Source organism: Panulirus ornatus, chromosome 54, assembly GCF_036320965.1.
Source record: "Panulirus ornatus isolate Po-2019 chromosome 54, ASM3632096v1, whole genome shotgun sequence".
Lineage (NCBI taxonomy): Eukaryota > Metazoa > Arthropoda > Malacostraca > Decapoda > Palinuridae > Panulirus > Panulirus ornatus.
Window position 1 is genome coordinate 6628325 of NC_092277.1, and position 17369 is coordinate 6645693.

The 17369-nt window shown below is 39.4% G+C and overlaps 1 long non-coding RNA gene and 2 other non-coding genes across 3 annotated transcripts in view; 2 read left to right on the forward strand and 1 right to left on the reverse strand.

Moving 5' to 3' along the window:
• Nucleotides 1-4986: 4986 nt before the first annotated feature.
• LOC139765370 (uncharacterized) overlaps nt 4987-17369 on the reverse strand; it is a 101519-nt gene continuing 89136 nt past the window's right edge. The window contains exon 3 of the long non-coding RNA XR_011716657.1: nt 4987-6778. This is a non-coding gene — a long non-coding RNA (uncharacterized lncRNA). The remainder of the gene's footprint in view (nt 6779-17369) is intronic.
• TRNAF-GAA (transfer RNA phenylalanine (anticodon GAA)) lies at nt 8200-8272 on the forward strand. Its single transcript has one exon. It is a non-coding gene; the product is annotated as a tRNA-Phe (tRNA).
• Nucleotides 9282-9353, forward strand: TRNAL-CAA (transfer RNA leucine (anticodon CAA)). Its single transcript has one exon. It is a non-coding gene; the product is annotated as a tRNA-Leu (tRNA).

Genomic DNA, 17369 nt, shown 5'->3' on the forward strand with positions numbered 1-17369 from the left:
TATACTATGGAAGTATACCTATGTAAGTATACCTATTATCCATGGGAATGGGGGAGAAAGAATACTTCCCACACATTCCTCACGTGTCGTAGAAGGCGACTAAAGGGGACGGGAGCGGGACAAGAAACCCTCCCCTCCTTGTATTTTAACTTTCTAAAAGGGGAAACAGAAGAAGGAGTCACACGGGGAGTGCTCATCCTCCTCGAAGGCTCAGATTGGGGTGTCTAAATGTGTGTGGATGTAACCAAGATGAGAAAAAAGGAGAGATAGGTAGTATGTTTCAGGAAAGGAAACTGGATGTTTTGGCTCTGAGTGAAACCAAGCTCAGGGGTAAAGGGGAAGAGTGGTTTGGGAATGTCTTGGGAGTAAAGTCATTGGTTAGTGAGAGGACAAGAGCAAGGGAAGTAGTAGCACTACTCCTGAAACAGGAGTAGTGGGAGTATGCGATAGAGTGTAAGAAAGTAAACTCTAGATTGATATGGATAAAACTGAAAGTTGATGGAGAGAGATGGGTGATTATTGGTACATATGCACCTGGGCATGAGAATAAAGATCATGAGAGGCAAGTGTTTTGGGAGCAGCTGAGTGAGTGAGTGTGTTAGTGGTTTTGATGCACGAGACCGGGTTATAGTGATGGGTGATTTGAATGCAAAGGTGAGTAATGTGGCAGGTGAGGGAATAATTGGTATACATGGGGTGTTCAGTGTTCTAAATGGAAATGGTGAAGAGCTTGTAGATTTATGTGCTGAAAAAGGACTGGTGATTGGGAATACCTGGTTTAAAAAGAGATATACATAAGTATACGTATGTAAGTAGGAGAGATGGCCAGAGAGCGTTATTGGATTACGTGTTAACGTGCTGAGAGGTGCAACTGGAGGGATGTCTGATCATTATCTTGTGGAGGCGAAGGTGAAGATTTGTGGAGATTTTCAGAAAAGAAGAGAGAACGTTGGGGTGAAGAGAGTGGTGAGAGTAAGTTTCCTTGGGAAGGAGACTTGTGTGAGGAAGTACCAGGAGAGACCGAGTACAGAATGGAAAAAGGTGACAACAAAGGAGGTAAGGGGAGAGGGGGAGGAATGGGATGCATTTCAGGAAGTAGTGATGGCTTGTGCAAAAGATGCTTGTGGCATGAGAAGCGTGGGAGGTGGGCAGATTAGAAAGGGTAGTGAGTGGTGGGATGAAGAAGTAAGATTATTAGTGAAAGAGAAGAGAGAGGCATTTGGACGATTTTTGCAGGGAAATAATGCAAATGAGTGGGAGATGTGTAAAAGAAAGAGGCAGAAGGTCAAGAGAAAGGTGCAAGAGGTGAAAAAGAGGGCAAATGAGAGTTGGGGTGAGAGAGTATCATTAAATTTTTGGGAGAATAAAAAGATTTCCCTGGGGATAGGGGAGAAAGAATACTTCCCACGTATTCCCTGCGTGTCGTAGAAGGCGACTAAAAGGGGAGGGAGCGGGGGGCTGGAAATCCTCCCCTCTCGTTTTTTTTTAATTTTCCAAAAGAAGGAACAGAGAATTGGGCCAGGTGAGGGTATTCCCTCAAAGGCCCAGTCCTCTGTTCCTAACGCTACCTCGCTAATGCGGGAAATGGCGAATAGTTTGAAAGAAGAAGAAAGAAAAAAGATGTTTTGGAAGGAGGTAAATAAAGTTCATAAGACAAGGGAACAAATGGGAACTTCAGTGAAGGGGGCTAATGGGGAGGTGATAACAAGTAATGGTGATGTCAGGAGGTGGAGTGAGTATTTTGAAGGTTTGTTGAATGTGTTTGATGATAGAGTGGCAGATATAGGATGTTTTGATCGAGGTGGTGTGCAAAGTGAGAGGGTTAGGGAAAATGATTTGGTAAACAGAGAAGAGGTAGTAAAAGGTTTGCGGAAGATGAAAGCCGGCAAGACAGCGGGTTTGGATGGTATTGCAGTGGAATTTATTAAAAAAGGGGGTGACTGTATTGTTGACTGGTTGGTAAGGTTATTTAATGTATGTATGATTCATGGTGAGGTGCCTGAGGATTGGCGGAATGCTTGCATGGTGCCATTGTACAAAGGCAGAGGGGATAAGAGTGAGTGCTCAAATTACAGAGGTATAAGTTTGTTGAGTATTCCTGGTAAATTATATAATTATGGGAAGGTATTGATTGAGAGGATGAGGGCATGTACAGAGCATCAGACTGGGGAAGAGCAGTGTGGTTTCAGATGTGGTAGAGGATGTGTGGATCAAGTGTTTGCTTTGAAGAATGTATGTGAGAAATACTTCGTAAAGCAAATGGATTTGTATGTAGCATTTATGGATCTGGAGAAGGCATATGATGAAGTTGATAGAGATGTTTTGTGAAAGGTATTAAGAATATATGGTGTGGGAGGCAAGTTCTTAGAAGCAGTGAAAAGATTTTACCGAGGATGTAAGTCATGTGTATGTGTAGGAAGAGAGAAAAGAGATTGGTTCTCAGTGAATGTAGGTTTGCGGCAGGTGTGTGTGATGTCTCCATGGTTGTTTAATTTGTTTATGGATGGGGTTGTTAGGGAGGTGAATGCAAGAGTTTTGGAAAGAGGGGCAAGTATGCAGTCTGTTGGGGATGAGAGAGCTTGGGAAGTGAGTCAGTTGTTGTTCGCTGATGATACAGCGCTGGTGGTTGATTCATGTGAGAAAGTGCAGAAGCTGGTGACTGAGTTTGGTAAAGTGTGTGAAAGAAGAATGTTGAGAGTAAATGTGAATAAGAGCAAGGTTATCAGGTACAGTAGGGTTGAGGATCAAGTCAATCGGGAGGTAAGTTTGAATGGAGAAAAACTGGAGGAAGTGTTTTAGATATCTGGAAGTGGATTTCACAGCGGATGGAACCATGGAAGCGGAAGTGAATCATAGGGTGGGGGAGGGGGCGAAAATCCTGGAAGCCATGAAGAATGTGTGGAAGTCGAGAACATTATCTCGGAAAGCAAAAATGGGTATGTTTGAAGGAATAGTGGTTCCAACAATGTTGTATGGTTGTGAGGCATGGGTTATGGATAGAGTTGTGCACAGGAGGGTGGATGTGCTGGAAATGAGATGTTTGAGGACAATATGTGGCGTGAGATGGTTTGATCGAGTAAGTAATGTTAGGGTAAGAGAGATGTGTGATGAAAAAAAAGAGTGTGGTTGAGAGAGCAGAAGAGGGTGTTTTCAAATGGTTTGGTCACATGGAGAGAATGAGTGAAGAAAGACTGACCAAGAGGATATATGTGTCAGAGGTGGAGGGAACAAGAAGTGGGAGACCAAATTGGAGGTGGAAAGATGGAGTGAAAAAGATTTTAAGTGATCAGGGCCTGAACTTGCAGGAGGGTGAAAGGTGTGCAAGGAATAGAGTGAATTGGAACGATGTGGTATACTGGGGTCGACGTGCTGTCAATGGATTGAACCAGGGCATGTGAAGCGTCTCGGGTAAACCATGGAATGTTTTGTGGGGCCTGGATGTGGAAAGGGAGCTGTGGTTTCGGTACATTATTACATGACAGCTAGAGACTGAATGTGAATGAATGGGGCCTTTGTTGTCTTTCCTAGCGCTACCTCGTACACATGAGGTGGGAGGGGGTTGGTTATTCCACGTGTGGCGAGATGGCGATGGGAATGAATAAAGGCAGACAGTATGAATCATGTACATGTGTATATATGTATATGTCTGTGTGTATATATATGTATACATTGAGATGTATCGGTATGTATATTTGCGTGTGTGGACGTGTATGTATATACATGTGTATGTGGATGGGTTGGGTCATTCTTTCATCTGTTTCCTTGCGCTACCTCGCTAACGCGTGAGACAGCGACAAAGCAAAATGAATAAAATAGAATATATATATATATATATATATATATATATTTTGGGAGCCTTGAAAAATGTGTGGAAGTCGAGAACATTATCTCGGAAAGCAAAAATGGGTATGTTTGAAGGAATAGTGGTTCCAACAATGTTGTATGGTTGCGAGGCGTGGGCTATGGATAGAGTTGTGCGCAGGAGGATGGATGTGCTGGAAATGAGATGTTTGAGGACAATGTGTGGTGTGAGGTGGTTTGATCGAGTAAGTAACGTAAGGGTAAGAGAGATGTGTGGAAATAAAAAGAGCGTGGTTGAGAGAGCAGAAGAGGGTGTTTTGAAATGGTTTGGGCACATGGAGAGAATGAGTGAGGAAAGATTGACCAAGAGGATATATGTGTCGGAGGTGGAGGGAACGAGGAGAAGAGGGAGACCAAATTGGAGGTGGAAAGATGGAGTGAAAAAGATTTTGTGTGATCGGGGCCTGAACATGCAGGAGGGTGAAAGGAGGGCAAGGAATAGAGTGAATTGGAGCGATGTGGTATACAGGGTTTGACGTGCTGTCAGTGGATTGAATCAAGGCATGTGAAGCGTCTGGGGTAAACCATGGAAAGCTGTGTAGGTATGTATATTTGCGTGTGTGGACGTGTGTATGTACATGTGTATGGGGGGGGGGGTTGGGCCATTTCTTTCGTCTGTTTCCTTGCGCTACCTCGCAAACGCGGGAGACAGCGACAAAGTATAAAAAAAAAAAAAAAAAAAAAAAAATATATATATATATATATATATATATATATATATATATATATATATATATATATATATATATATATATATATTATCCCTGGGGATAGGGGATTAAGAATACTTCCCACGTATTCCCTGCGTGTCGTAGAAGGCGACTAAAAGGGGAGGGAGCGGGGGGCTGGAAATCCTCCCCTCTCGTTTTTTTTTTTTTCCAAAAGAAGGAACAGAGAATTGGGCCAGGTGAGGGTATTCCCTCAAAGGCCCAGTCCTCTGTTCTTAACGCTACCTCGCTAATGCGGGAAATGGCGAATAGTTTGAAAGAAAGAAAAGAATATATATATATATATATATATATATATATATATATATATATATATATATATATATATATATATATATATATATATATATACATTAAATAACCTTACCAACCAGTCAACAATACAGTCACCCCCTTTTTTTATAAATTCCACTGCAATACCATCCAAACCTGCTGCCTTGCCGGCTTTCATCTTCCGCAAAGCTTTCACTACCTCTTCTCTGTTTACCAAATCATTTTCCCTAACCCTCTCAATTTGCACACCACCTCGACCAAAACACCCTATATCTGCCACTCTATCATCAAACACATTCAACAAACCTTCAAAATACTCACTCCATCTCCTTCTCACATCACCACTACTTGTTATCACCTCCCCATTTGCGCCCTTCACTGAAGTTCCCATTTGCTCCCTTGTCTTACGCACTTTATTTACCTCCTTCCAGAACATCTTTTTATTCTCCCTAAAATTTAATGATACTCTCTCACCCCAACTCTCATTTGCCCTTTTTAGATATCTGGATGTGGATTTGGCAGCGGATGGAACCATGGAAGCGGAAGTGAATCATAGGGTGGGGGAGGGGGCGAAAGTACTAGGAGCGTTGAAGGATGTGTGGAAGTCGATAACATTATCTCGGAAAGCAAAAATGGGTATGTTTGAGGAAATAATGGTTCCAACAATGTTATATGATTGCAAGGCGTGGGCTATGGATAGAGTTGTGCTGAGGAGGGTGGATGTGCTGGAAATGAGATGTCTGTGGACAATATGTGGTGTGAGGGGGTTTGATCGAGTAAGTAATAATAAGGTAAGAGAGATGTGTGGTAATAAAAACAGTGTGGTTGAGAGAGTAGAAGAGGGTGTTTTGAAATGATTTGGTCACATGGACAGAATGAGTGAGGAAAGATTGACCAAGAGAATATATGTGACAGAGGTTGAGGGAACGAGGGGAAGTGGAAGACCAAATTGGAGGTGGAAAGATGGAGTGCAAAAGATTTTGAGTGATCGGGGCCTGAACTTGGAGGAGGGTGAAAGGCCTGCAAGGAATAGAATGAATTGGAATGACGTGGTATACCGGGGTCGACGTGCTGTCAATGGATTGAACCAGGGCATGTGAAGCGTCTGGGGTAATCCATGGAAAGTTTTGTGGGGCCTGGATGTGGAAAAGGAGCTGTGGTTTTGGTGCATTATACATGACAGCTAGAGACTGAATGTGAACGAAGAAGTCCTTCATTGTCTTTTCCTTGCGCTACCTCGAGCAGAAGCGGGGGAGGGGCTTTTCTTTTCATGTGTGGCAGGGTAGCAACGGGAATGAATAAGGGCAGACAGTATGAATTATGTACATGTGTATATATGTATATGTCTGTGTGTGTATATATATGTATACACATACACATACATATGGCTGCTGTATGTGTGTATGTAAATCACAGTACCGCACACTTCCCTACTACTCTGTCAATATGATAATCTAAGTATAGTTCAGCATAAAACTGCTCTGCTTTGATGCCAGTAGTGGCAGATAAATTTATATTCTCAATGAAGTGCAAAAAAGGGCTCTGGGACCATTCCCTCGCTACTTAAGAATCACATATTTCTTTGTGAATATTGATTCATTATGTAAAACCACAAACATGAATAACATAGCTCTGAAAGTTTTAAACTGCTACCAGACCTTTCACAACATTACTAACAAATGTTTCATTTAAGTCTGTCCTTGGAATAGTTGGGGCTGTTGATCTGAACAAGAGGGTTGAGATTGCACGCTCTGCTGACTTATCTGAGGAGGGATTGGCAGTGTCTACAAATCATGATGCCTCCTGGTCAAGCACCTGTATGCTCAAGTATAATCCTTCTCCATCATTTGCTGCAACTTCTTAATGCACTTCATTTTGAATTAAGCAAGCAAGGGTTCAGGCCAGCATTCATCAAACTGAAAATTAAACCGATTATATTTGCCCTTGTCAACTACATAGTTGCACAACAAACTGTATGTCATATCAATTCTCTTAAATATAAGCTTAAAAAATAATTGTGGACCTTGTGTAGGTACAAGTTATGTGCCTTAAGGAAAGCATCATGTGTTGTGCTGCAAGTCTTAATAGCTATATCCATCAATGTGGCTGTCGTACCATAGTACCACAATAAAATAAACACAAGCCAAATATTACCAGAAAACATACAGAAAATCATTCATTTAATAGTTATACCTTAAGAAATATTTCATACAGATGCAAGGAAATAAAAAAAAAATGGCTCAATTCAATTCTTGAAACCAAAATGGAAGAAAAGCTTGGGAATTGTTTTCCATCTTGTACAACAATCTTAGGTCATCTTGGGGCTCATCATCCAGGACACTCCTTCCAAATTACAATCTGGAAACACTATCCAAATAAATAACCTCAACTGTCAAATTTAGATAGGCTAAACATTCATTCCAAATATCAAGTCAAACCCATTACGAAATAGAACAACTTTTCAGCTTGACCTTTTATTGCAGACATTATCTGAAGAAGTAATGTGTGTGTGTGTAACTTTACAGAGATGCACACGTGTCTTGTTTCTCTGAAAAAACATATAAAAAGATCTTATCAGGAACGTATGGAAGGCTGGAGGGCCCCAGGAACCAGCCATAGTTTAGGGGTTTATGATATCCAATTGTGGCTAGTTGTCAGCCAGTCTATGTGGTGGTGATAATCTATGGCCAGGACCATAAAACATCAAGACGCCATTGGTAAATACTACCTCGACTTTACTGGAAATATCACATAATGTTGACCTCACACTTTATGAACCTCTCAATTAACTACCATTTCTCAAGGAAACAATATCTGAAAGACAAGTTTTACTCAACAAACAAAACAAATATTTAAAACAACTGACACACAGATGAATGTATAATAATAATAATAATAATAAAGGCAGTAATTTTCAGTATGTGTCGTCGACCCAGTAATGGCTGACCTGTACCATATTTCGCTCTTCCGCTTCAGCTACACATCTTGACCTATAACAAATCTAAATCATTATTATATTATAATTTTATTTAATATTACACTATTCTTATGTTAATATTTCGTCTAACAAACACATACCCAAACTGTAGAAGTATCAGAAGAGCAATTTCCGGGGTGAACAAGCGGGAAGGTATGATCATATGATCTTGCCATACACCATCATGATACATGGCCAATTCCCTCACCTTTCTGCTACATCACATGACCTACTTCATCATCATCACACCACCAAACTGCTACAAACTACACCACATCACCTACTTCATCACCACAACAAAATACTTCAAAATACTTTTGGGTAGGATAAATACCCCCCCAAATTTTTTATATAATTGAGGCCCGGGTAGCTCAGTCGGGAGAGCGCTCGACTGAAGATCGAGAGGTCCCTGGTTCAATCCCTGGTCCGGGCAAACTTTTTTTTTTTAGTTTTTTCATGTTTTTATATCTGTACAACATTTAGCCTATTTATCCATTATAATTTACATATTAACAAACCATTGTGGTTTGTGACATTATCTGAAATCGTTATTATACTGTGCTCTCATTTCCTTCTTGTGTTTACTTTAGTTAACCCAAAAAACATACATTTGAAGGCCTTCTTATATCGTGAAATTTGAGATATAGAAACATTTATTTATACATGAAATATGTTAATACTGTTCCGTACTATTGTAATGTACAAGATGATAATATTTGTAAGTGAATAATTAGTTGTAATGGAGCGTTATTGTAGGAAAGTTTCGAGATGTGTTGACCAACAAATGTACACAATGCTACGGCTGTTGCCATCCAGAGAGAACGGATGCCCATCGGTTGGTCGAGATACTTCCAAACTTTCCTACAATAACGCTCCATTACAACTAATTATTCACATACAAATATTATCGTCTTGTACATTACAAAATTACGAAACAGAATTAACATATTTCATGTAGAAATAAATGTTTCTACATCACAAAATTCAACATATAAGAACGTATTCAAATGTATGTTTTTTGGGGCAAACTCAACTAAATACATGAACAAACTATGAGCACAATATTTATATATATCATACAAACCTCCAACAGTCACGATCGAACCCGGGACCCATGTGCAACAGGCGGGAGCGTTACCGCTAGGATATGATGGCCCCTAATAGGGAAATGACTATTGGAATATTATGTACTCGAATACCCTTCATCTCACCTTGGTGATCAACTGGATCTACACCGGTTATTTCCCATCAGGCTCATATATATATATATATATATATATATATATATATATATATATATATATATATATATATATATATATATATATATATATATAAACCCATCCAGCACTTTCTAAGACCAGGAGCAGACGGAAGAGCCAAACAAAATGTCGGGATTTTCTAGCAATTCAAATAGAAGATTTTTTTTGTATTATATTACCGCCTGGTTAGCTCAGTGGCAGAGCGTGAGCCTCAAAAGCTCAAGGTCGTGAGTTCGATTCTCACACCAGGCAAACTTTTTTTTTTAGTTTTTTCATGTTTTTATATCTGTACAACATTTAGCCTATTTATCCATTATAATTTACATATTAACAAACCATTGTGGTTTGTGACATTATCTGAAATCGTTATTATACTGTGCTCTCATTTCCTTCTTGTGTTTACTTTAGTTAACCCAAAAAACATACATTTGAAGGCCTTCTTATATCGTGAAGTTTGTGATAAAGAAACATTTATTTATACATGAAATATGTTAATTCTGTTTCGTAATTTTGTAATGTACAAGATGATAATGTTTGTATGTGAATAATTAGTTGTAATGGAGCGTTATTGTAGGAAAGTTTGGAAGTATGTCGACCAACAGATGGGCATCCGTTCTCTCTAGATGGCAAATGTACACAATGCTACGGCTGTTGCCATCCAACTATTGGTAGTATACATTAAGACATGAAGGCAATAGTCTACAAATGTCACTAAATTGTAAGTTGGATCATTACAAACACACACTGGACTAAGAAGACAAACCCTTCTTTTGTGATCTTCCTGTCTAATAAAGCACTAAATAAGGATTCCTTGTGTGCATGAGGCTACGGATCAAGTTGGGTGTGCTCTAACAGGGAAGCCAGATGTATTCATGTCACAAAGTCTATTTGTAATTTAAAGAAATACAGTCATTACGCTAATGATGAAATTAATATCTGTAAGGTTTTAGTGTTTGCCACGACCTCAAAACCAGTGGAACCTGAGTGCCCTAAAACATTAATAAGACCTATTAACATCTTAAAAAAGACCAGGATATACATATTACTAAATCAGATTATATATATATATATATATATATATATATATATATATATATATATATATATATATATATATATATATATTCGCACAACTGTCCATGCAATGGGACACATCCATTTGGTCCTGGAGTGGGTTCAGTTTGGTAATATAAATAGAACTTCCAAATTTCACATTAAATGTTACGATGGCCGACTGGTTTAAGGCGCTGCGTTCAGGTCGCAGTCCGACCTTCCGGGCGTCGGTCCGAATTCCACTTCTGACATTTTGATTTATTTATTATTTGTATAAAATATGACTCACCCAGACACAACAACCACCATAAAACATGAGTAATGACGAAATGAAACGTTTGTTAACACTTTAAATATTACTACCTTAAATCAGCTTTTGACTGAACTTTCTTTTTAGTACCATGAGGAAAATATGTTTTGTGTGTGTGTATATATATATATATATATATATATATATATATATATATATATATATATATATATATATATTTATATTATCCCTGGGGATAGGGGAGAAAGAATACTTCCCACGTATTCCCTGCGTGTCGTAGAAGGCGACTAAAAGGGGAGGGAGCGGGGGGCTGGAAATCCTCCCCTCTCGTTTTTTTTTAATTTTCCAAAAGAGGGAACAGAGAATTGGGCCAGGTGAGGGTATTCCCTCAAAGGCCCAGTCCTCTGTTCTTAACGCTACCTCGCAAATGCGGGAAATGGCGAGTAGTTTGAAAGAAAGAAAAGATATATATATATATATATATATATATATATATATATATATATATATATATATATATATATATATATATATATATATATATATATATATCAGACTGGGGTGTCTAAATGTGTGTGCATGTAACCAAGATGAGAAAAAAGGAGAGATAGATAGTATGTTTCAGGAAAGGAACCTGGATGTTTTGGCTCTGAGTGAAATGAAGCTCAAGGGTAAAGGGGAAGAGTGGTTTGGGAATGTCTTGGGAGTAAAGTCAAGGGTTAGTGAGAGGACAAGAGCAAGGGAAGGAGTAGCACTATACCTGAAACAGGAGTGGTGTGAGTATGTGATAGAGTGTAAGAAAGTCAACTCTAGATTGATATGGGTAAACCTGAAAGTGGATGGAGAGAGATGGGTGATTATTGGTGCATATGCAACTGGGCATGAGAAGAAAGATCATGAGAGGCAAGTGTTTTGGGAGCAGCTGAATGAGTGTGTTAGTGGTTTTGATGCACGAGACCGGGTTATAGTGATGGGTGATTTGAAGGCAAAGGTGAGTAATGTGGCAGTTGAGGGAATAATTGGTATACATGGGGTGTTCAGTGTTGTAAATGGAAATGGTGAAGAGCTTGTAGATGTTTATGCTGAAAAAGGACTAGTGATTGGGAATACCTGGTTTAAAAAGAGATATACTTAAGTATACATATGTAAGTAGGAGAGATGGCCAGAAAGCGTTATTGGATTATGTGTTAATTGATAGGCGCGTGAAAGAGACTTTTGGATGTTAATGTGCTGAGAGGTGCAACTGGAAAGATGTCTGATCATTATTTTATGGAGGCAAAGGTGAAGATTTGTAGAGGTTTTCAGAAAAGAAGAGAGAATGTTGGGGTGAAGAAAGTGGTGAGAATAAGTGAGCTTGGGAAGGAGACTTGTGTCAGGAAGTACCAGGAAAGACTGAGTGCAGAATGGAAAAAGGTGAGAGAAAAAGACGTAAGGGGAGTGGGGGAGGAATAGGATGTATTTAGGGAAGCAGTGATGGCTTGCGCAAAAGATGTTTGTGGAATTAGAAGCGTGGGAGGAGGGCAGATTGGAAAAGGTAGTGAGTGGTGGGATGAAGATGTAAGATTATTAGTGAAAGAGAAGAGAGGTATTTGGACGATTTTTGCAGGTAAACAATGCAAATGACTGGGAGATGTATAAAAGCAAGAGGCAGGAGGTCAAGAGAAAGGTGCAAGAGGTGAAAAAAGGGCAAATGCGAGTTGGGGTGAGAGATTATCATTTAATTCTAGAGAGAATAAAAAGAGGTAAATAAAGTGCGTAAGACAAGAAAACCAATGGGAACATAGGTGAAGGAGGCTAATGGGGAGGTAATAACAAGCAGTGGTGAGGTGAGGAGACTGAGAGAGTATTTTGAAGGTTTGTTAAATGTGTTTTTGTCGAGCTGGTGTGCAAAGTGAGAGGGTTAGGGAAAATGGTTTGGTAAACATAGAGGAGGTAGTAAAAGCTTTGTGGAAGATGAAAGCCACCAAATCAGCGATTTTGGATGGTATTGCAGTGGAATTTATTAAAAAAGAGGTGGGTGTGTTGTTGACTGGTTGGTAAGGATATTTAAAGTATGTATGACTCATAGTGAAGTACCTGAGGACTGGCAGAAGGCTTGCATAGTGCCATTGTACAAAGGCAAAGGGGAAAAGAGTGAGTGCTCAAATTGCAGAGGTATCTCTGTAAAAGTTTGTTGAGTATTCCTAGGAAATTATATGGAAGGGTATTGATTGATAAGGCGAAGGCATGTACAGAGAATCAGATTGGGGAAGAGCAGTGTGGTTTCAGAAGTGGTAGAGGATGTGTGGATCAGGTGTTTGCTTTGAAGAATGTATGTGAGAGGTACTTAGAAATACAAATTGATTTGTATGTAGCATTTATGGATCTGGAGAAGGCATATGATAGAGATGATAAAGATGCTCTGTGGAAGGTATTAAGAATATATGGTGTGGGAGGCAAGTTGTTAGATGCTGTGAAAAGTTTTTATCAACGATGTAAGGCATGTGTACGAGTATGAAGAGAGGAAAGTGACTGGTTCTCAGAGAATGTTGGTTTCCGGAAAGGGTGCGTGATGTCTCCATGGTTGTTTAATTTGTTTATGGATGGCATTGTTAGGGGGGTGACTGCAAGAGTTTTGGAAAGTGGGGCAAGTATGCATTCTGTTGTGGATGAGAGAGCTTGGGAAGTGAGTCAGTTGTTGTTCACTGATGATACAGCGCTGGTGGCTGATTAGGGTGAGAAACTGCAGAAGCTGGTGACTGAGTTTGGTAAAGTGCGTGAATCAAAAAAGCTGAGAGTAAATGTGAATAAGATCAAGGTTATTAGGTACAGTAGGGTTGAGGGACAAGTCAACTGGGAGGTAAGTTTGAATGGAGAAAAACTGGAGGAAGTGAAGTGTTTTAGATATCTGGGAGTGGATTTGGCAGCGGATGGAACCATGGAAGCGGAAGTGAATCATAGGGTGGGGAGGGGGCGTAAATTCTGGGAGCGTTGAAAAATGTGTGGAAGTCGAGAACATTATCTTGGAAAGGAAAAATAGCTATGTTTGAAGGAATAGTGGTTCCAACAATTTTATTTGGTTACCAGGCTTGGGCTATAAATAGAGTTATGTAGAGGAGGGTGGATGTGCTGGAAATGAGATGTTTGCGGACAATATGTGGGGTGAGGTGATTTGATCGAGTAAGTAATGAAAGGGTAAGAGAGATGGGTGGTAATAAAAAGAGTGTGGTTGAGAGAGCAGAAGAGGGTGTTTTGAAATGGTTCGGTCACATGGAGAGAATGAGTGAGGAAAGATTGACAAAGAGGATATATGTGTCAGAGGTGGAAGGAACGAGGAGAAGTGGGAGACCAAATTGGAGGCGGAAAGATGGAGTGAAAAAGATTTTGAGTGATCGGGGCCTGAACATGCAGGAGGTTGAAAAACGTCCAAGGAATAGAGTGAATTGGAATGATGTGGTATACCAGGGTCAATGTGCTGTCAATGGATTGAACCAGGGCATGTGAAGTGTCTGAGGTAAACCATGGAAAATTTCTATGCATTGTACATAACAGCTAGAGACTGAGTGTGAACGAATGTGGCCTTTGTTGTCTTTTCCTAGGGCTACCTCGTGCACATGCGGGGAGAGGGGGTTGTTATTTCATGTGTGGCGGGGTGGCGACGGGGAATGAATAAGGGCAGACAGTATGAATTATGTACATGTGTTTATATGTATATGTCTGTGTGTGTTTATATATATGTATACGTTGAGATGTTTTATTATTATTTTGCTTTGTCGCTGTCTCCCACATTAGCGAGGTAGCGCAAGGAAACAGACGAAAGAATGGCCTAACCCACCCACATACACATGTATACACAGACACATCCACACACGGAAATATACATGCCTATACATTTCAATGTATACATATACACACACAGACATATACATATATACACATGTAGATAATTCATAGTCTGCCTTTATTCATTCCCATCGCCACCTCGCAACACATGGAATAATAACCCCCTCCCCTCTCATGTGTGCGAGGTAGCGCTAGGAAAAGACAACAAAGGCCCCATTAGTTCACACTCACTCTCTAGCTGAGTGTGATGTACAGGTATTTATATGTGCTGTGTGTGGACGTGTATGTATATGCATGTGTATGTGGGTGGGTGGGGCCATTCTTTCGTCTGTTTCCTTGCGCTACCTTGCTAACGCAGGAGACAGCGACAAAGTATAATGAATACATAAATAAATCTTATCTATTTCCTTTGTAACACTAATCATCTGTTTTACTCCTATATCAATCGCATCATTCATTCAAAAAATGCAATTGCTGGTAAAGAAAAATTATCACCATTTGAATGTGGATTTGATCCTAAAGGATCAGCACGCATTCCGTTTTCTTTAGAGTTCTTCCTAATCTCTGCTATTTTTTCAATTTTTGATGTAGAAATTACACTACTACTACCATTAGTATGCACTATAAACCTATCAAATTTAATCTCATGATCTTCCACGGGACTTATTTTCTTTTAAATCTTTTATTGCAACTATATGTCGAATGGCATTCTGGAGCCCTTGAATGATATCAATGGGGTTATAGTCAACAATGATATGTAACTTGCACTCACAAAGTGTTATATTTAACTAACCTCACTTCAATTAGAAAGCGAAAATTTGTTCTTAGGTTCGATCTAAGCCTTGGTTTAATTAACCTCTAATTAAATTTTGGTAGAAGCCAAAAAGATGCTTATCACTGTTAATGATTTCAATGAAATTTCATTTTCCTACCAATGAAGCATTTGTGGAATGAAAAAGGCTTCTAACTTATTTTCAAAGTGGTTCAATTCTGTTTATGCATCTTTTTCATTGTGTAACTTTTAACACATTACATTCCTAATGTAAAGATGAAGATCAATCTCTCAAAAAATATATTCTTATACCCACAGGTAAACTAAACCTCATTTGCAGCTTCAATGCAATATTCTAAAAATTAAATCATATGAGTAATAAAGCATGATTAAGGCAATATTAACTCAAACATTTTTTTTCATAAAAACTTTAAGTCTTATCCTATGTTATTTCAATAAAACTAGAGCCTCTTATTAAGACATTATGACCTCCCTGTCTACCTAAATACTCTGATCAAACCCCATCAAACTTTTTTTTTTATTTAGCACCAACTTTTAATGTCAATCTGATAAATGAAGTTTTTTTTTTTTTTTTTTTTTTTGCTTTGTCGCTGTCTCCCGCGTTTGCGAGGTAGCGCAAGGAAACAGACGAAAGAAATGGCCCAACCCACCCCCATACACATATATATACATACGTCCACACACGCAAATATACACACCTACACAGCTTTCCATGGTTTACCCCAGACACTTCACATGCCCTGATTCAATGCACTGACAGCACGTCGACCCCAGTATACCACATCATTCCAATTCACTCTATTCCTTGCATGCCTTTCACCATCCTGCATGTTCAGGTCCTCGATTGCTCAAAATCTTTCTCACTCCATCCTTCCACCTCCAATTTGGTCTCCCACTTCTCATCATTCCCTCCACCTCTGACACATATATCCTCTTTGCCAACCTTTCCTCACTCATTTTCTCCATGTGACCAAACCATTTCAATACAACCTCTTCTGCTCACTCAACCACATTCTTTTTAATACCAAACATCTCTCTTACCCTTTCATTACTTACTCGATCAAACCACCTCACACCACCTATTGTCCTCAAACATCTCATTTCCAATATATCCACCCTCTTCCACATAACCTTATCCCACATAACCTTAGCCCATGCCTCGCAACCAAATAACATTGTTGGAACGACTATTCCTTCAAACATACCCATTTCTGCTTTCCGAGATAATGTTCTCGCCTTCCACACATGCATGAACGCTCCCAGAACATTCACCCCCTCCCTATCCCTGTGACTCACTTCCACTTCCATCTGCTGCCAAATCCACTCCCAGATATCTAAAACACTTCACTTCCCCAGTTTTTCTCCATTCAAACTTACCTCCCAATTCACTTGTCTCTCAAACTTACTGCACCTAATAACCTTACTCTTATTCACATTTACTCTCAGCTTTCTTCTTTCACACACTTTACCAAACTCAGTCACCAGCTTCTACACTTTCTCACCCTAGTCAGCCACCAATGCTGTATCATCAGCAAACAACAACTGACTCACTTCCCAAGCCCTCTCATCCACAACAGACTGCATTCTTGCCACTCTCTCCAAAACTCTTGCATTCACCTCCCTAACAACCCAACACATAAACAAATTAAACAACCATGGAGACATCGTGCATCCCTGCTGCAATCCGACATTAACTGAAAACCACTCACTTTCCTTTCTTCTTACTCATACACATGTCTTACATCCTCGATAAAAACTTTTCACTGCTTGTATCAACTTGCCTCCCACACCATAAACTCTTAATAACTTCCATGGAGCATCTCTATCAACTATCATATGCCTTTAAACTATAATTCATATTCATAAAACTGAATATATATCCCAAGATCCCCCCAAAATTTATTACTGCTAAAGCTGAAATTTCCAAGAAAATCTCAAACAAATTATATATCTCTCTGAGAATAACAATCATGATAAAACTGATCTTATTACTACAGCCCCAACTCTCAGTTCCAATCTAGGACTTGTTATAGTTGTAGTAGAATCTCCGATTGATATAAAAGAACTAATATTTGGTTCACCTCTAATAGTATAAAATACAAGACAATAAGTATGACATACAGTTAAACCAGTTGTTGAAACACACAACAGAAAGTCAACCGTATTGATATAATTATTTATTATACTTTGCCGCTGTCTCCCGCATTAGTGAGGTAGCGCACGGAAACTTATGAAAGAATGGCCCAATCCACCCACATGCACATGTATATACATACACATCCACACATGCACAAATACATACCTATACATCTCAACATATACATATATA